Source organism: Cinclus cinclus, chromosome 20 (assembly GCF_963662255.1).
Source record: "Cinclus cinclus chromosome 20, bCinCin1.1, whole genome shotgun sequence".
Taxonomy (NCBI): Eukaryota; Metazoa; Chordata; class Aves; order Passeriformes; family Cinclidae; genus Cinclus; species Cinclus cinclus.
This window is the reverse complement of record NC_085065.1, coordinates 9,368,984-9,385,089: the sequence shown is the minus strand read 5'-3', so window position 1 is coordinate 9,385,089 and position 16,106 is coordinate 9,368,984. Positions and strand designations below refer to the sequence as shown.

Sequence of the window (16,106 nt, the reverse complement as noted above, 5' to 3'; positions counted from 1 at the left end):
GGCAGCGGCCGCTGCCCCCCCGCCGGCCCCCTCCCTCCTTCCTGCCGTCCCGCTGATGTCAGCCGAGCCCCGCCGGGGCCGCCGCTGCTGCAGCCGCTTCGCGCCCGCGGAGTCCGCCCGCCCGTGAGCACCCCCGGCCGCGGCTGCGCCGGGGAAGCCGTGGCCGCCCGCCCGAGCGCCGCGCTGCCCCCCCCGTACCCTCCCCCGAGCCCGGTGGGAACCGCGGCGGCCGCAGCCGCGTTGCGGCGGGGAGGTGGGAGCCGCGTTTGGCAGCCGGGGAAGGCAACGTTATAAAAAGCCTTTGTCTTGGGAATCAGCATCGCATCTCTCCTGCCGGCCGACGTGCTGCCGGCGGGGGCGAAAGCCACATTTTCGGCTCGTTTGTTCTTTTCGCCGCCCCAGGCATGTCTTGACACTGCCGCGAGAGAGCCCGGCGTTTCCATGCACTTCCGACGGATGTCTTTGGCTGGGGCGAGAGCGGTGGGGGTTTGAGACTTTGTAGTGTATCTCGGTGCGAGCGTCTGTGAGATTCCCATGATCGCAGTGTGAAGGAGGAAGAACTGGGAGAAAGAAGCGGTTGTAGTGGTTTCTCGCTGGGTCAGCCTTCCTGGATGGTTGCATTACTGTCTTGTGGACACATTGTCAAGCGCGCACAGAGAAAGAGGCTTGGTTATTTCCCCTCTTGTTTGGTTTCCGTCGTGATCTCTGTGCAGAAATCACCACTTTTCTCCCAGTTCGCCAGTCCGCACTGAGGAGCAGGAATATGCTCATGAAGGAGTACCGGATCTGTATGCCTCTGACAGTTGAAGAGGTAAGATCCGCGCTCGTACCGGAGAAGCTGTTCCTTACCGAGGCTTTTCTCTTGCAAGGCGAATTGAGGTTATATTTGTTTTGCTGAATATTTTTTCTTCGTGTAATGAACTTAGTCGGAGATGACTGGTTAGAGAGGAATGTTTTCATTGGAAAATATAGGAATCTTGCAGGAACGAAGGTAACGTAAGTGTATCAAAAGCATTGTGTCGTCAAAATATTGTTTATAAAGATTTTCCAACCAGACTTTTCAGGGGAATTTTGTGCGTATTTGCAAGGGAATGCTTTGTGCTGAAATTTCTACCTCATAAAGCATTTGTCCAAAACCCAGATTCTAAACATGTTTCACCTTTGCTTAAAATACCCTCGCAGCTGGACATGGCCTTAAACTCCAGCACAGGTAGGGAAGAGAGGTGATAATTTATTAGTAAAACTTTGTTGTCATGTAAAGAAGTGATTGAAAGTCAAACAGCTCTTTGTCGGTGTTCTGAACTCTGTGTTAGGAACATTAAGTTTTTATTAACATCCCACCCGCTCACTGTTTTAATTAAGACATTAATACCTACGAGGAGTACACGTGCTCTGGAGTTACGGGTGTTCATGGTGTGTTTGTGGGCGCAATTAGGTGCCCAAAGGCCTGATGGCGTTTGGAAAGGAGATGGTGCTTTATGGTTTAGTGTCTTGCAAGTACAAAAAAAACCCTCGGTGTGGTCTTATTTGGCCATTTCTGCTGCCGACTGGGCATCGCGGAGGGGAGCGAGCCCGCTCTGAGCGCGCAGTCTGCGCCGAGGGGCGCGCAAAGTTCCGCTGGTCCCGCGGACGGCGGCGGGGCCGCCAGGGGGCGCCCCGCTCCGGCCCCTTCGGGGCCCCTCCACGGCCCCGCTCCGCTCATTCCACGGCCCCTCCACGGCCCCGCTCCGCTCATTCCACGGCCCCTCCACGGCCCCGCTCCGCTCATTCCACGGCCCCTCCACGGCCCCGCTCCGCTCATTCCATGGCCCCGCTCCGCTCATTCCACGGCCCCGCTCCGCTCATTCCTTGGCCCCTCTACGGCCCCGCTCCGCTCATTCCATGGCCCCGTTCCGCTCATTCCACGGCCCCGCCAGAGGGTCCCGGCCGAGGGTCCCAGGCGGAGCTCGCCAGTTAGCTCATTAGTCTGCTAATTAATGTACGCATTTGTTCTTTGGCTTCATCCAGGAGTGTTTTGCCGCACAGTTTTATTTTTACAATATGTGTGCAAAAGTCCTCGCGGCTGAGACAGAGCGGTCGTCTCAATGGTCGTTTTGTCCGTGTCTTCAGATTTAGCAAATTAACAGTTCTCTAAAACTCAGAATTGGAACTGCCAAATATTCAGATTGCTCAGGAAGTTCCTTCTGCTGGGAGTAGAAGCTAAAACCAGCATATACATGAAGTTAAATAGACATAGGTTTAATTCTAGCATGTTTCCATCCAAGTTGTATCATATGCCGTGATATTGGATGGTATTATTCTTTCAATACATAATTTTCTTTGTTTATTGCATCACTCTAATGAAGACAACATTTTATCCAAGACAGTTCCTGATGTTTTTAGACTATCATACTTAGTTAATAACAGTTCATTACATCATCAGAAGGGAGCAGATCTAATTTATTTTGAAACATTATTGTTAAACAAGATTTCCAAATGCAGAAAAGTTTAAAAATCTTCCAAAACAGGAATGGTTGATTCATGATGAGGCAGAAGGCAAGGCTGGGTGTCATTTATGCTCTGGAATGTTAACAGAATTAGTAAAGATACTCAATTTTGTCATTTCTCTCATGTTGAATCATCCATTATTTAATCTAAGCACTGTAGCTGAGATGCTTGAATAAGGAACCTAGAACATGTCTCATGTTTAGCATCAATTTAATTATTAATTATAAAATGAACCAGGACAAAATTTTGAAATTAGCAAATAACCTTCTTTTTCTTATAGTATTTTTATGCTAAAGAAGTTCCACAATTTCTCATAGTTCATCTTTGTGACATTTCTTAAAGCCTTAGGAAGATGGTGTTATCTTATTTTTACCCTTAGTTGCACATTAACTCCAACACAGTGGTATTTTTTGCCGTCTGTGTAGAGCAAGGTGCTGCATTGCGCAGTCTTCAGGAGAACATCAGGGGTTAATGCTGACCCTTCAAAAGCCAAGGGCATTTTGGTTCTAAGAGGCCCAAACTGCCTTCTGCAGGGTGCAAAGTCCCTCTGAAGTTCAGTGGGCTTTGAGGGAAAGGCATTTTCCACAGGAGCTGCAATTTCCCACAGGGTTGGGATGTTGGGCTCTGATGTGCAGTGGCACGTGGGTACCTGAATCACACTGACACCACTGGCAAGAAGTTTTGAGGTCCTGTCTCAACAGGTGTGGGGAAAATGTAGTTTTTTCTTATGCAATAGCATGGATTCCCTTTCTGTGCTGTTTTTCTTATGTGGACTTAATAGACTCTGTTTTTTCTGTCGTTTGGATGTTCTGCCTTTCAGCCTGTGTGCTTTACACATACATCCAAAAGCGCTTCCTTGAGCATCTTTCTTTTTTTAGCACTGCCTTGCCAGTTATCCATCCACAGAAGTCTCACAACATGAATGAAAAAGAACTATGTCCTTAATTTGTAGTGTTGTCACCAAGACCAGAGTGGTTTCCTTATCATTCCTGTAAAAATAATCTGGCACAGGCGGGAAGATGAAGTGTTAGCTCTGTAAGCCAAGCACCTGTATCCAATCTTCTGTAGTCAGATTTTGTGTGTAATGTGAAAAAAATGTCCAGTAAAGTGTTGTGTAATGTCCAGGCCAGTAATTGGAAGTCATGACCTCACATGTAAATACCTGTGCACACAGCAGTGTAGGAGTTCATGCTGCTCTGACTGACTATTATGACCTAAATTTATCTCTAGAGAAGACTGAAAAACTGATAGATGTCAGTGTAACAGCAGCCCTGTCTCCAGGTTTAAAGAGTTTCTGGCACTGTTGTGGATAGGAAATTCCTTCATTAGCTACTGCAGATCCTGTTCCTGAGGCGTTCTTTCCTTGATGCCCTTATTAGATTAGATACCCAAATATTTATAGGAGGTTTGTTTATCTACCTGTCTGCTTGGAGACCAAATGCTTTCTTGCAAAGAAAACATCTCCTAAGAAATGCTGTTTGCTACAGACTGAACTGTTGTGGTGTATTTTGAGCCAGGATCCAGGAGCTGGAGATGCATATTCGTTGCTTGTTCGTAAGCACCAGGAAAGATGGGTTGTTTCAAGAGTCCTTGCTGAGGTGCAGTGGCACCACACTACAGTTCTTATTCAAGGCTGAGTCTTCCTCAGTAAACTGAATTTTTGACAGCTGTTTAGGTCTGTTACGTGTGCATAGTCACAAGCTGCCTGATCAGCTTTAAAATAATTTAAGAAAGAAAGCACCATTTTAACTGCTAAGCAAAGCAGTAACATCTGCTGTAAGAACTTTGGAAGTAAGGTCAGGATGGAACTGTTGGTTGACAAAACCAATATGATTGCCAATTCATTCTTTACCTCATTTGTGGTACTTCTGGCAAATTCAATCCATTTGTTAACAGTGAGACCTTATAAATTAGAAAAAGCCATTTCTTTACATTAGTATATAAGGCGAGTAAAATCTGTTCCAGTAATTCCATAGGATATGTTACCAGTCTTCATTCCAGCTGCAATTAATAAATGAGCCTGCTACTTGGTTGTTTTTCCCCTTGCATTTTCATGTGTTAGTTCATTCTTACAAATAGCTTGTTACATCATATCAAAGAATATTATAATAGGCTGCATTGTGGGTTTTAAATATCATCAGTTAAAAAAACACATTCTTAAGCAAGTGAAAAGAGCTCCAAACAGTTGAAATGAGCAGAGATGCTAAAAAATTCTCAGGGTTGGAGCTCATTGCAATGAGAATTCCACAATTTTTCACAGGAAGGATTACATGGGTTTGTACTTTAGAGATACCTTTATCTGAAAATGTAAACCAAATGTGATAGGTTAGTGTGGTACTGAACTCTTCTGGAAGTGGCAAAATATAGTGAAATTCTTCATTTGTGAGGAAAGTGATTATTCTTTAGGAAAATAGATGGAAAAACATTTTTGCTAGATCCTGTTGCAAATTGAGTTGTTGCTGCTGTAAAATGCTGAGTGATGTGAAGCTGGGTTATGTAAATTTGAAAGCTGAACATCAAATAAACTACAGGAGTCATAGGGATTTTTCCTTGGAAATAGGGATGGCCATTAAGGTTTCTGTTAGTTTCAACGGTAGGTACATGGCCAGTACCTAAAGTCCTGACAGGTTTTTCTTTCCTTTGTGCTTTATTCCAACCAAGATCATCTCTGCTGAGGCTGCTGGAATCGCTGCCACTCTGTGTTTTAAATAAAGGCCAAGTTGGACCTGTGGGGAGCACGCCTGCATGAGGTGTGGAGGATCAGCTGTATAGTCATGAATACAAACAAGCAGAGACCTGCAAAATGTCTGTAAATGCACATCATGGTTTTTCAACAAAAAGTCCTTTCAGCATTAACAAATTCTGGTTCTAGAGGTGTTATCCTTGCTTCTTTATAAAAATATCCATTGTTTAGTTCTTGTTTCAAGCATTAAGAATTCTCCCAGTGTGGATTATTTATGTAAAATTATTTCAACATCTGTGTAAACAGTATTTGTATTCTCTGAATCTTGTATACACTTCTTCTTTAAAAGATTTCATAGTCTCCCATTTTGTGTACAAAGGGTATATGTTATAACATGTTTTATTCAGACAGATTTAAAGCTCATTGAAAGCATTTGAGAAAGGGTTGTTATGCCCCGAGAGTCAGCAGGTGTTACAATATTTGGACATAACTATATATATGTAGTACAGCAAAGCCTTTAGTAGGGTATAAAGTGTAAAATATTTTTTTTCTGAAGTTCAGTGTGCTGCTGCAGGGCAAACTACATCTACTCATCCTGCAAACAGATAGATTAAGTAATGGTCTACTGTGTCCATTTCCTTCATTTCCCAACTATAGCCAGAGAACATATTTTCAGGAATATATAAATGTGTGGAACATTTCTAAAAGCAGTTTGTTGGTCATAAGAAGAGTACTATAAAAAAACTTAAGCTGAAGTCATCTTATTGAATTTAATTTATTTTAATTACTTGTAAATGAAATTAGAGTTGGACTATGTCACGTCCATGACCTCTGCGGAAAACATTTATCTGGCTTTTTTGAGCTAAGGTTGTCCAGCAAAAATAGAGACTTATTGTGCAATTTTAATTTAAGATATCAACAGTTCTATTGCATCTCACACCAATTCCTTTGCAGTATACTGAGTTGCTGTGAAACTTTAAGGACCTTTTGCTGTAGTTGATCATTCTGCCAGAAGATGCCTTTCGAGAACATCAGCTGCCTCACCTGCCTTTTGCAGTTAATACAGTGGACACACTGACACATTGGTCTGAGGAGGATTCAGAGTTAATTGTTGAGCTAGAAAACTGCTTTACACCATTCTGAGCCTCTTTTTACCCTTTAAAAGAATTCCTAGTGTATTGTAATTCCTTGTCTCTTGTCAGCAAAGGGGTTGGATGTGGTCTTTGGTGGGTGGTCATGTCTACTCTCCTTCCGAGGCCTTTGCTACATACATGTGACCTTAAATTCACCTTAAATCTTATAGCCTGGAAAGAATCATTGTAACAGATAAAACCTACCAGAGAAAGCACCAGAAGTTAGCTATTAGCATCAAGGAAGAATACCTATTCAATTTTCTTTTACTGCACGGTCTAGTTGCAAGATGGAACAGACAAAACTGAAAGCTGTTTTTTTAGCATGAGAGAAAATAAACACCTTGCTTTGGTTTGGCCTTACGTTAGTTGTGGTCAGCTGTAAAAGAACAGCAGTGCAGAGCAGATGTCAAACCTTCACTGATTTCCACTGCAAAGAGAAAACCAAAAATATGCAGTTTTCTGCCTTACTCGTGTTTGCATATTTCAGTATAATTCTGTGAAAGAAACAACACAATCTTTGTTCTGCAGACTTCAGTATAAATCATTTAAAAATCTTTCCGTGGACAGGATGAGGTATTATCCAAGGAACACCAGACTCTGCTTGGACATCCATCTCTCTTTATCTCCATTGTCCTGTCTTCCTGTCTTTCCCTGTCAACACTTGTTTTCTCCAAGGTGTATATATTGGACAATACCATACATTTGAATTGAGGGTTTTGTTAGCGAAGTACAGGCCCAGTTTTGCATTTCCCATAAAAGAAAATGCAGCCTGTTGGTGGTTTAGGACATTTTCTAGCTAAAGCACTCTACAGAGCCTTGATGCTTTCAAAAACTCCATGAGCTGTGTTTGGTTTTGAAGCATAATGTAAGTTTGGAAGCAAAGGAACAGGGAGAGAAAAACACAGAATGTCAATACTGGCTTTTAAAACTTAGAGTTTTTTGTTTTGTTTTGTTTTATTTTGGGGTGAACTTTGTCTTGCTGAGAACATGAAGTTCTTGTAAGAGTTAATGTTAATGCCAAGTGATCAGCACGTCTGAAATTCTGACTTCTGTTTATGTACCTAATTATGAATGTAGGTGTCTATATTGGCATCTTGAAGTTTGATAGCTCTGATATGTCAAATACATTTTCCCACAGTCCAGTCTGTTTGATTTCTTCATTCTTCATACTTTTAAGGTTAGAAATAATATAACTATACCAATTTTCATGTGCTCAACCGCATAAATTATAAAAAAGTTGGGTGTTTAATAGCTCTTAAAGTCTCTAAAGCCCTTTAGATTAGAGCAAGACAAAGATTTCTGTACTAACTAGGAAAGGTTACAAATTATATTTTCCTTCACGAGCATTCATTTTAGTCTGATAGGCATTTGCATTGTTAAAATCTGTTAGAGATCATGTTCTTGGGTACAAAAGGCTGCCTAGTCAGATAATGGAAAACCTATCATTTCTAACAATGATTCATTCACTAAATTCTTCTGAGTGACTGGTGAGCTGACAATGTGTTCCTCAGGCTGTCCTTATAGAAGTGAGTTGGTTGTGGATGCTAAAATCTACACGGGCTTTCCATTTTGGCTGTCCAACCTAATACACAAGCAACCATTATATACTCTGAGGATGGGGATGGATAACACACACATGCAAACCCTTGAATATTCTCAGTCATTGTGGGTAAGGAATAATAATCTGTATCTTTATTAATGGAAAATTTACTTGGATTTTTTTTTCACGGAGTTATAATTTTCCTTATATTTGTCTTTATCTTTTTTTGTTCATAAAGTATCTATCATGACCAGCAGTAGATTTTGTGAAATTTTATACCAAAATAAAGTAAATAATGGCTTCTCATGCAAATTTGCTGTGAGGCCCTCCTGAAGTGCCTGTAGGAATATTGTGCACATATTTAAGTGCAATTCCCAATGTCTGCAGGCATCTAAAAAGCAAGGAGAAAGGTGCTCCCCAGGATTATTGACTGTGTTTAAAAAAGAGTGAAGTAAAGGTAATTTAGATTTCAAGTTGGGTTAACAGATGGATTTACAGTCTGTAGGTGGGAGAAACCAGACTTGAACTTCACCTGTGTTTATATATAATGCTTTTAGTCTGGGCTTAGTCTTGTTTATCTCCTTCTAAGTTCAGCATTTCTTCCAATTTTGGTTATAAGTGATCAGCCAATTTTGAATCCTTGGACATGTATCAAAATGTTATTTAATTTTCTGAAGCACAATGCAGGGTGCTAAATTGTAGGAATGACATTTTAATGGCTCTTCTTGGGGAAAAAAAATGCGTCTTGCATCTTTTCTTGTTTGTGGTTAGAAAATGCTGAAGCAGTTTTGGGTTCTATTGGTTTTGTACTTTTGCAGTTCCAAAGCTGGTTTTGCTGTGCACCCTCCAAGCTCCAGCACATCCATAACTTGCACACACACTTCATTTAAAGCACACTTAATTTAAAGGAGTCACGTGAGACACAGGACATGAATGTTTGTGGATTTAGTAAAAGACTTGTTCATATGCTCTCCAGAAAAATCATGGTCTTTATTTAGGAGTTTTTACGTGTCTGTTCTAAGATTAGTTCTTGCCCAAATGATTTAGGAATACTTAGGCTCTGTGGGAATTGTTTTCTGTGAGTGTGCTGAGAATGCCTTATTTTCCTTTCATCACACTAAACGTCATCTTAGGTTTAATGTGTTCACCAATTAATAACCGTGTTCAGGGTTTTTTCTGTAAAAATATTATTACAATGCATGACAAAATAATTGTGTGATAATGACACTCCAGTGTGACACACATTGTTGCTCAAGTGCTTAATTAACAATCAGCTGCTGATGACAAACACAACTCATTTTTTAATATATTTTCAGGTTTTTGCTCTCATTTTATATAAAAGTTATTATAATAACCTTTTGTGCTAGTGGCACCATCTTGCTTGAAAGGTTCCCAAAATACAGAAGTCTACCATGAACCAAAAAAATTATCTTTATCAGAAAGGTGAAGACAGTGATAATTCTATTGAAGTTTTTTACCCATGCCAAGCTTGGATTTCTCCTGGTCATACGTAGACATTTTTAAATAGTATCACTTGTTAGGTCCATTTGAACACTGGTCCTAGCATCCTATCTTCTGAAAGAGGCCCGACAAATTTATTCTTCTACTTCTCTGATTTTGTCAGGTTTTCTTTGAAAGTGCAAATTAGCTGACCTCTAAGTAATATTTTAATTTGATAAATTATTTGTACAATGACTTGCAATAAGCCAAATGAAGCACATTAAATACACACATGATTACAGTCTTTAATAACCTACCTGCTTCTTTTATCCCATAGTCTTGATATAAAATTGATTTAAATCTTTCCACTCCATGGAAATTAGACCATAGTAATACCAATGAGTGCTGTCACTGATGTCAGAGAGACCAGGATTTCACCAAATATGTGTTAATAAAACACAGCATATTTTTTGAACAGAAATGTTGAGAATTTAAATTCCATTTTATTGCATGGTGTAAATCTGAAGTCCATTGACCTCAGGAGATCCATTACAGATTTTTATCAGTCTGATCAAAACTGGACTTTAACCAGTGGCTGTAAACTAAAAGAAAATGTAAATTTCTAAAGTTTATCGTTCTGAACAAGAAAGAGACCAAGCTGATGTCTTCAAATCTTTATTATTCTTGCCTAAACTAAATAACATTATCACATGTTTAGATTAAGGCCCCAGATTTGTGTCAAACCTCTGTGATGTCTGTGAGCCTACATTAAGTGAAGTTCTTGCTGTCCTCACACCACAGACTTCTGAGTTAGAAGTTAGACCTCTTTGCTCTCAATGTTCAGTCCAAGTTTTATAGAGCCTTTGATTTCCTTTCCTTTCTCCCATTTTTGAGCCCTTGGTCACTCTGAAGTGACGAAGCCTCTCCAGCCCCAGCAGGCGTGTGGCCAGCTGGCAGAAAGCTGCCACTCTTGCTTGGCCTGAGCTTTGCAGGGAATAAGGAACTGCACAGCAGACTGGAACAATTGATAATTCAGCTCCCTCTTGAGTACTCGGCTCGGGTTGAATCCCTGTATTCCTGCAGTTACCATGGATCTTTCTCCCAGAATGAAGCCAAAGAGAGCAACAAGTTCCAAAATTTCTCCAATGTCTTAGAGGGTTGCTAAGTTTATTTGCATTTCTAAACTGTTTGCTACTCAGTTAAACCCAGTTTTTTTGTTTCTTTTTCTTTTTTTCTTTTTTCTTTTTTTTCTCCTCAGGGATGATTCAGTATAAAAACATGTTTGTCTGTATTAAGGGGAGTCTGTTATACATTTGGGGTATGTTGGGATTTTTTTCCCCATTAACTTCAGTAGAAACAGAATAAAGCCTGTTGTTGTTGTTGTTGTTAATTTGTTCTCCACTGTTCTGCTACAGCTTATTTTCTCCACTATCTCTGCTTTTTTTCATGCCTTAACTTGAACTCACTTGGAGTCAAGTGATGCCCAACTTCTAAATCTGTTCTGAGGGAGTTTGAGATGAGGCAAACAGCATTTGAGTGGAAATGTTATGTCATAGTAACAAATGCCTATGGATTAGTTAGTTTATTTCCAGGACCTCATGGGCTATACATTGCTATTTATAATTTAACTTTCTCAAGCAGCCACGACTGTGTTTATGTTGCCATGGTGTTCCTTGCCATACTTGAGGGTGGATAGTAAATGCTATAATTGAAAATAGATACTCCCACTGAATTAAGGGTAACAGGTGGTTATGTTTTTATTTAATCATGCTGCAAGCATATTATAAGTTAAATGTAGCTACCTCTACTCCTGCCTCTTTGCCAAGACATTTTCAGACATGCCAGTTTGTCTTCAGTGGCCAGGACTGGAGTAAACAACATGAGTGATTTGTCTTGTGACAGGCCAAGGAATGTCAGTGGCCATCAATGAGCATCCTCCACTTCAGACTTCAGAAGCAAATGTTCTTCTGCAGCAGGGAAGGAGCTGCTGTGATGCACAGGGACAGGTCTCTGTCTCATCCTCCCCCTGGGGACTGAACTCTGGGTAAAGCTCTCATTCCTGAGGAGCAGCGATTGCTGTTTGCTCATGATGTTCACACATTAGCCCTTAACCTCATCTCAACTCTTCATTTCCTGAAGTTTTCCACTGAAGTTCTCCAGATTTTCCATGTGGGCAAGACACATCCTACTATCACAACTATTCAAAGCATCCCCCTTTCATGACCACAAGGATAGCTTTTGATTAAATTTTGCCAACTCCAATAGAATCAGTTAAACAGTATATAATACATCATACATGAATCGCATAATATATAAATATATGTTTTCATTTGTGAATACATGTATCATTTCCCATTCTTCAGAGTAAAAAGACAGAAACACACAGATACTGTCCTAAATTATTCTTAACATTTAGGTGGGAGGAAACAAGGTGTTGCAGATTTTTCTCCCCAAAATATTCAAAGATGTGAAAATTAAATAATTCCATGCTCTGTATTTACTGCAAAGAAGCCATGTGCCTAGGAGTATAAAGTAACCAGGTGCAAATACTTCAGTCGGGATAGTGTGGTTATTATCAAAGGCATTTATAAAACACATGTTAATAGAACCATACCAAGGATGCCTAATTGGTGCAGTTTTGTGAGCAGTGAAGTGCAGAGTGGAGTTTGCTGCCTGAGTTCTGCACAGCGGTCTCCTGTTGAGAATTTTTGTACAGTTTTTAGAAACAGCTGTCAGACTTTGGTCTTCATTAAGTTTGGTTAATTGGGTCCTCCAGTTTTTCCTATAGCTATAGCATATAAAATGAATTTTCAGGAGCAGGAGATATGTGCATACACAGAGTTTTCTCTTTAACTCAGTTCAGGGTTGTTTCTTGTTTTTTTTTTCACATTTTACCATTTTGTAAAGCAAAGCCAAACAAAATAGTGTTTCGTGGATGGTATGTTTTGTCATCGTTTGGGTTTTAAACTGGTTTACATTGGCTGGAAATGTTCATGTTATTTAAACCAGTGTCACTTGCTTTGTACACAAAACCAAGAGTCAGAGAATGTCTTCAAGCTTTGCAAGGAGGTCCTTAAGGCCTTTTACAAGCTCCCAGCAATTGCATTCCTTTCCACAGGTTGTTATATTTAACATCTTTGTTTGCAGGCCTTTTCCACTATTTTGGAAGTTAGACTTGCAAATTAAGTGAGCTGGTTTAGGCTTATGTTATAGGTAGCACTTGATTGAGTTTATTGTCACAGAAAAGCTGAGGACATTCCCTAGGGCCACTCACAAACTTCCATGTAACAGTAAGTGTGCAGTAAAGCATTAGGCTTTGAAGTATTCATGCATATTTAATGGTAAGGGAAGGAGAGAGCTCTGCATTGTAGCCAGTCCAAACCTTTGACAAGAACAGTGAGTTAAGGAAAAAAAATGAGTTTGCAAGATGTTTTTGATCAAAGGAAATTTAAAAAAATCGCTGAAGGTGATTAATGTAGATTAGTAGATCATGTGTTTTAAGGACAATGTCTTGGATCCAGAGCTCTAATGGAAATTCAGTCTCCAGCCTGGGTTTTTCTTGGCCTTTCTGAGTTTTCCCAGCTCAGCTGTCCCTTCACCTGGTCTTTTTGGAGGTGTAGGATCTCTGCTTTGTTTCGGTGCTACTGCTAAGTTTGAAAGTCATGGAGTCCTTGTGTAAACCTGTCTGTTGGAGCTGCCTAAATCTCATCTAAATAGATATTGACCTGGGAATAACTATCTCAGTCTTCTAGCCAGTGTTACCTGTGTGGGCACAAGAGCAGGAGTCTGGAGTCAAGCTGCTGCTTCAGCAAGGTCTTCATCAGCCACAAACCACAATTTAGTCTTCAAGTTTATGAAAGCTTTGCCACTGTGCTTTACCAGGCTTCATTTTGCTGAGTTTATATCAGGTTATTCCACGCTTTTCTTAAGCAGTTATCTATGAATATTCATTCTTAACAGTCACGATTCTCTGTGTGAAATTCTAGCATGGATTTTTATCTTGGTGTTGATGGGTGGTTCCTGATACTCCCCCCTCCTGTGCCAAGTGTTCATTTCTCTGGTATCTTGCTTTTTAAATACAGGTTACACCACAGTGAAAATGCTCTTGCTTTAAAACATTTTTATCCACTTTTTCAGTTAGAAGAAAAGAAGTGAAAAGTAAGGGAAAAAGGAAGAACACAAAATGAATTTTTCAGAGAAAGGAATTTAATAAGGTTTTATAGCAATAGAATTCACTTGCTCCAGCAGGTGACATTTAAAAGTATTTTCCATTTTTTAGAAACTGGAAATATAAGGAAACCATGTAGGAAAATAAATAGGTTTGCTGATTAAATATTTTATCATGAAATCACTGACATAAAAATAATGACAGAGCTGTTGAGGTACATTTTTGTCTGTCTTATCTTGCAAACCCTTTTTTTAATTTGGACTTTAGACACCTTCCAGTCAAGAGTTCCAAAGCAAAAGGACTTTTAGGTCTATCAACATTTCATCACCCCACTGATTTATGTGTGCAAATTGTTTGCATATGTCAGATTTAAACAAAAACTGTTTTGGAAGCACAGCAAACTTTACAAGCTGACATATAAAGTTCACCTCAGTAAGTCAGCTGAAAATTTGGTTCCCTGTGTCCTTTCTGTAGCAAATTAGTGCACTGCATCTGCTTATGATATTCTATAAAGCAGGGAAAGAAAAATTGTATCATCAAAGTCTAAAAGGTATAGAGCACCAGTGGACTTTTTTTTTACTATTTCCCATACCTGCATATTGATGCTAGTTTAAAACCGTTTCCTAGGCTTCAAAGATCAATTGTTTCTTCATATGTTGCATTTATACTGATGGAATAAAGAGTTACTTTTTTTTTCCTGTTAAAACTTTAGCATTTTTTATAAACTCAAAAAATATGCAAACTCTTCTGTGAAAGGTTCCTTGACAGATGCCAGTGTTTCAGTGTAGCTGTCTAATGAAGCTGCTCAGGGAACGGCTGTCATGAAAATGCAAAGACCTGTGGGTGACATAAAGCCATTCTGACATCCTGAGTACGGGATCCTTTTCAGGCAGACTCTGAACAGCTCCACAAATTAATCATTAGCTTCATATAGGATAGCACTGGGATGTGCATTGCATTTTCAGAAGAAATAACTAGCCCAGGATTGAAGGCTCATATCCTGTGTACCCTGTATTTCTGCACTGCCAATAGGGGAGGTCTGGTTTCCTCTCAGCTGACCTTCTGAGGTGTTTCTCTGTAATTTCACACTGCTCAGCCTGTGGCCCAGCTGTACCTCTCTGTTTCAGAAGCAGAGGCAGTAGCAGAGCTGTGTGGCACACCAAACCAGCAGGAAACTGAGCTCTTTGGCTCCTCTGTGTGTAGAAGACCACAGTGAAGCTTACGTTTTCATCCCTGAGCTCTTCCATCTGCAGTGCTGAGGTGACCCTGTGGTGAATTTGGGCTAAAGAATTTTAAGCTGGTGTCCCAGGTGTTCATTCCCTCTAAGGTCAAGGAGATAAAGTTACTGAGCTTTTCATCTAATCAAGAGTTGCTCTCTGAGCCTTGCAGGCTGCAAGTGATCACTGTAACTGTACCCTCTCTGTTCTCTCCTATTTTCTCTTTGTACTCTCTGTAATATGCCTCCCACTCCCTCTTTTAAATCCTTTTGTAGGAGGTTAATTTCAAAAATGTAGCTTTCCATCCTTGTGGGGTTCAAGCTATCTTAAGTTGCTACAACCATCATTAATGACCACTGGAAGACTTTCAGACCCAGCACAAATTCTTCTGGGACTTAACTGGTGCTCTCTGTCCAGTGTTAAAAATTATTTGTCTATTTATTTCACTTTTTATTGCACCTTGTAAACGATGATTTGTCCGTGCAAGGACCTTCCTTATGGGAAATTTGTTTCTTTTAGAATATGGGGGAATGTGCTCTCAGGCACACAGTGTGACTCTTGGGGGTGTCGTGTACAGGGCCAAGAGCTGCAATTGATGATCCTGGTGGGTCCCTTCCAACCCAGCATATTCTGTGATTCTGTGGCCTTGGCAAAATGGGCTTTTGATATCAAATTCCCATTATCTGCTGGGTCTGCTCTGGCTGTGTACCTGCTGACCTCTTTAAACACAGATTAACACATGATTCTCCTCACTAAAGCAGTCTTAAATTTTACTCTGTGCTTATGCATTCAAACTGTGCTAGTCACACTTTTTTATTTTTCTTGAGTAATAGGAACCGTTATCATATGCTCTTTCTCAAATTTCTGTTCAATACATTGAATAGATGATAGCAGATGAAAAGCATATGAACAGCAAATTTCATACAACTCCTGTTCTACTTGGTGAAAGTATAGAATTATAATTAAATGCCAACACATCCTGAATTAATTGTAAATGCAAAGATGCAATCTTTAGAATACCAACTGAGATTTTTTTACCATGGCTATCTGCTTTACTGCATGTAAGCACAAAACTTCAATAGAGGATCATTGATTGCTGTTCTTTTAATTCTTATTCCTTTAAACCGTCAACTATTTGGGGACTGTTTCTTAAAGAGAATCACAGAGGTAGAAATAATGCTAATAGTTAGGATTTCAGGCAGTTTATTAATATTTTTGCAAGTAATATTTATCAGTGCACCATTATTTGCATATTATATTAGAAGTTGTTTTGCCAAGTGCTGGTTGGCAGGATGTCATGTTCCCTGGTTTCCATTTGGAGCTGTAAACTTTTCTGGGTTGTTTTTTTTTTTAATCTCTGAAAGGAGTTAACATTTGCTTCATTTTAGATCCTAGCTCTTGTAGGATGCACAGCATCTAAATTAACAGGGTCCTGTGC

General features: G+C 40.0%; 1 protein-coding gene across 1 annotated transcript in view; it reads left to right on the top strand.

Annotated features, from left to right (window-relative positions):
• The first annotated feature begins 253 nt into the window (after positions 1-253).
• The window catches only part of PITPNC1 (phosphatidylinositol transfer protein cytoplasmic 1), a 78,162-nt gene continuing 62,309 nt past the window's right edge, over positions 254-16,106 (top strand). Inside the window, exon 1 of the mRNA XM_062506132.1 lies at positions 254-811. The gene's annotated coding sequence lies outside the window, so the exon portion shown is untranslated. The remainder of the gene's footprint in view (positions 812-16,106) is intronic.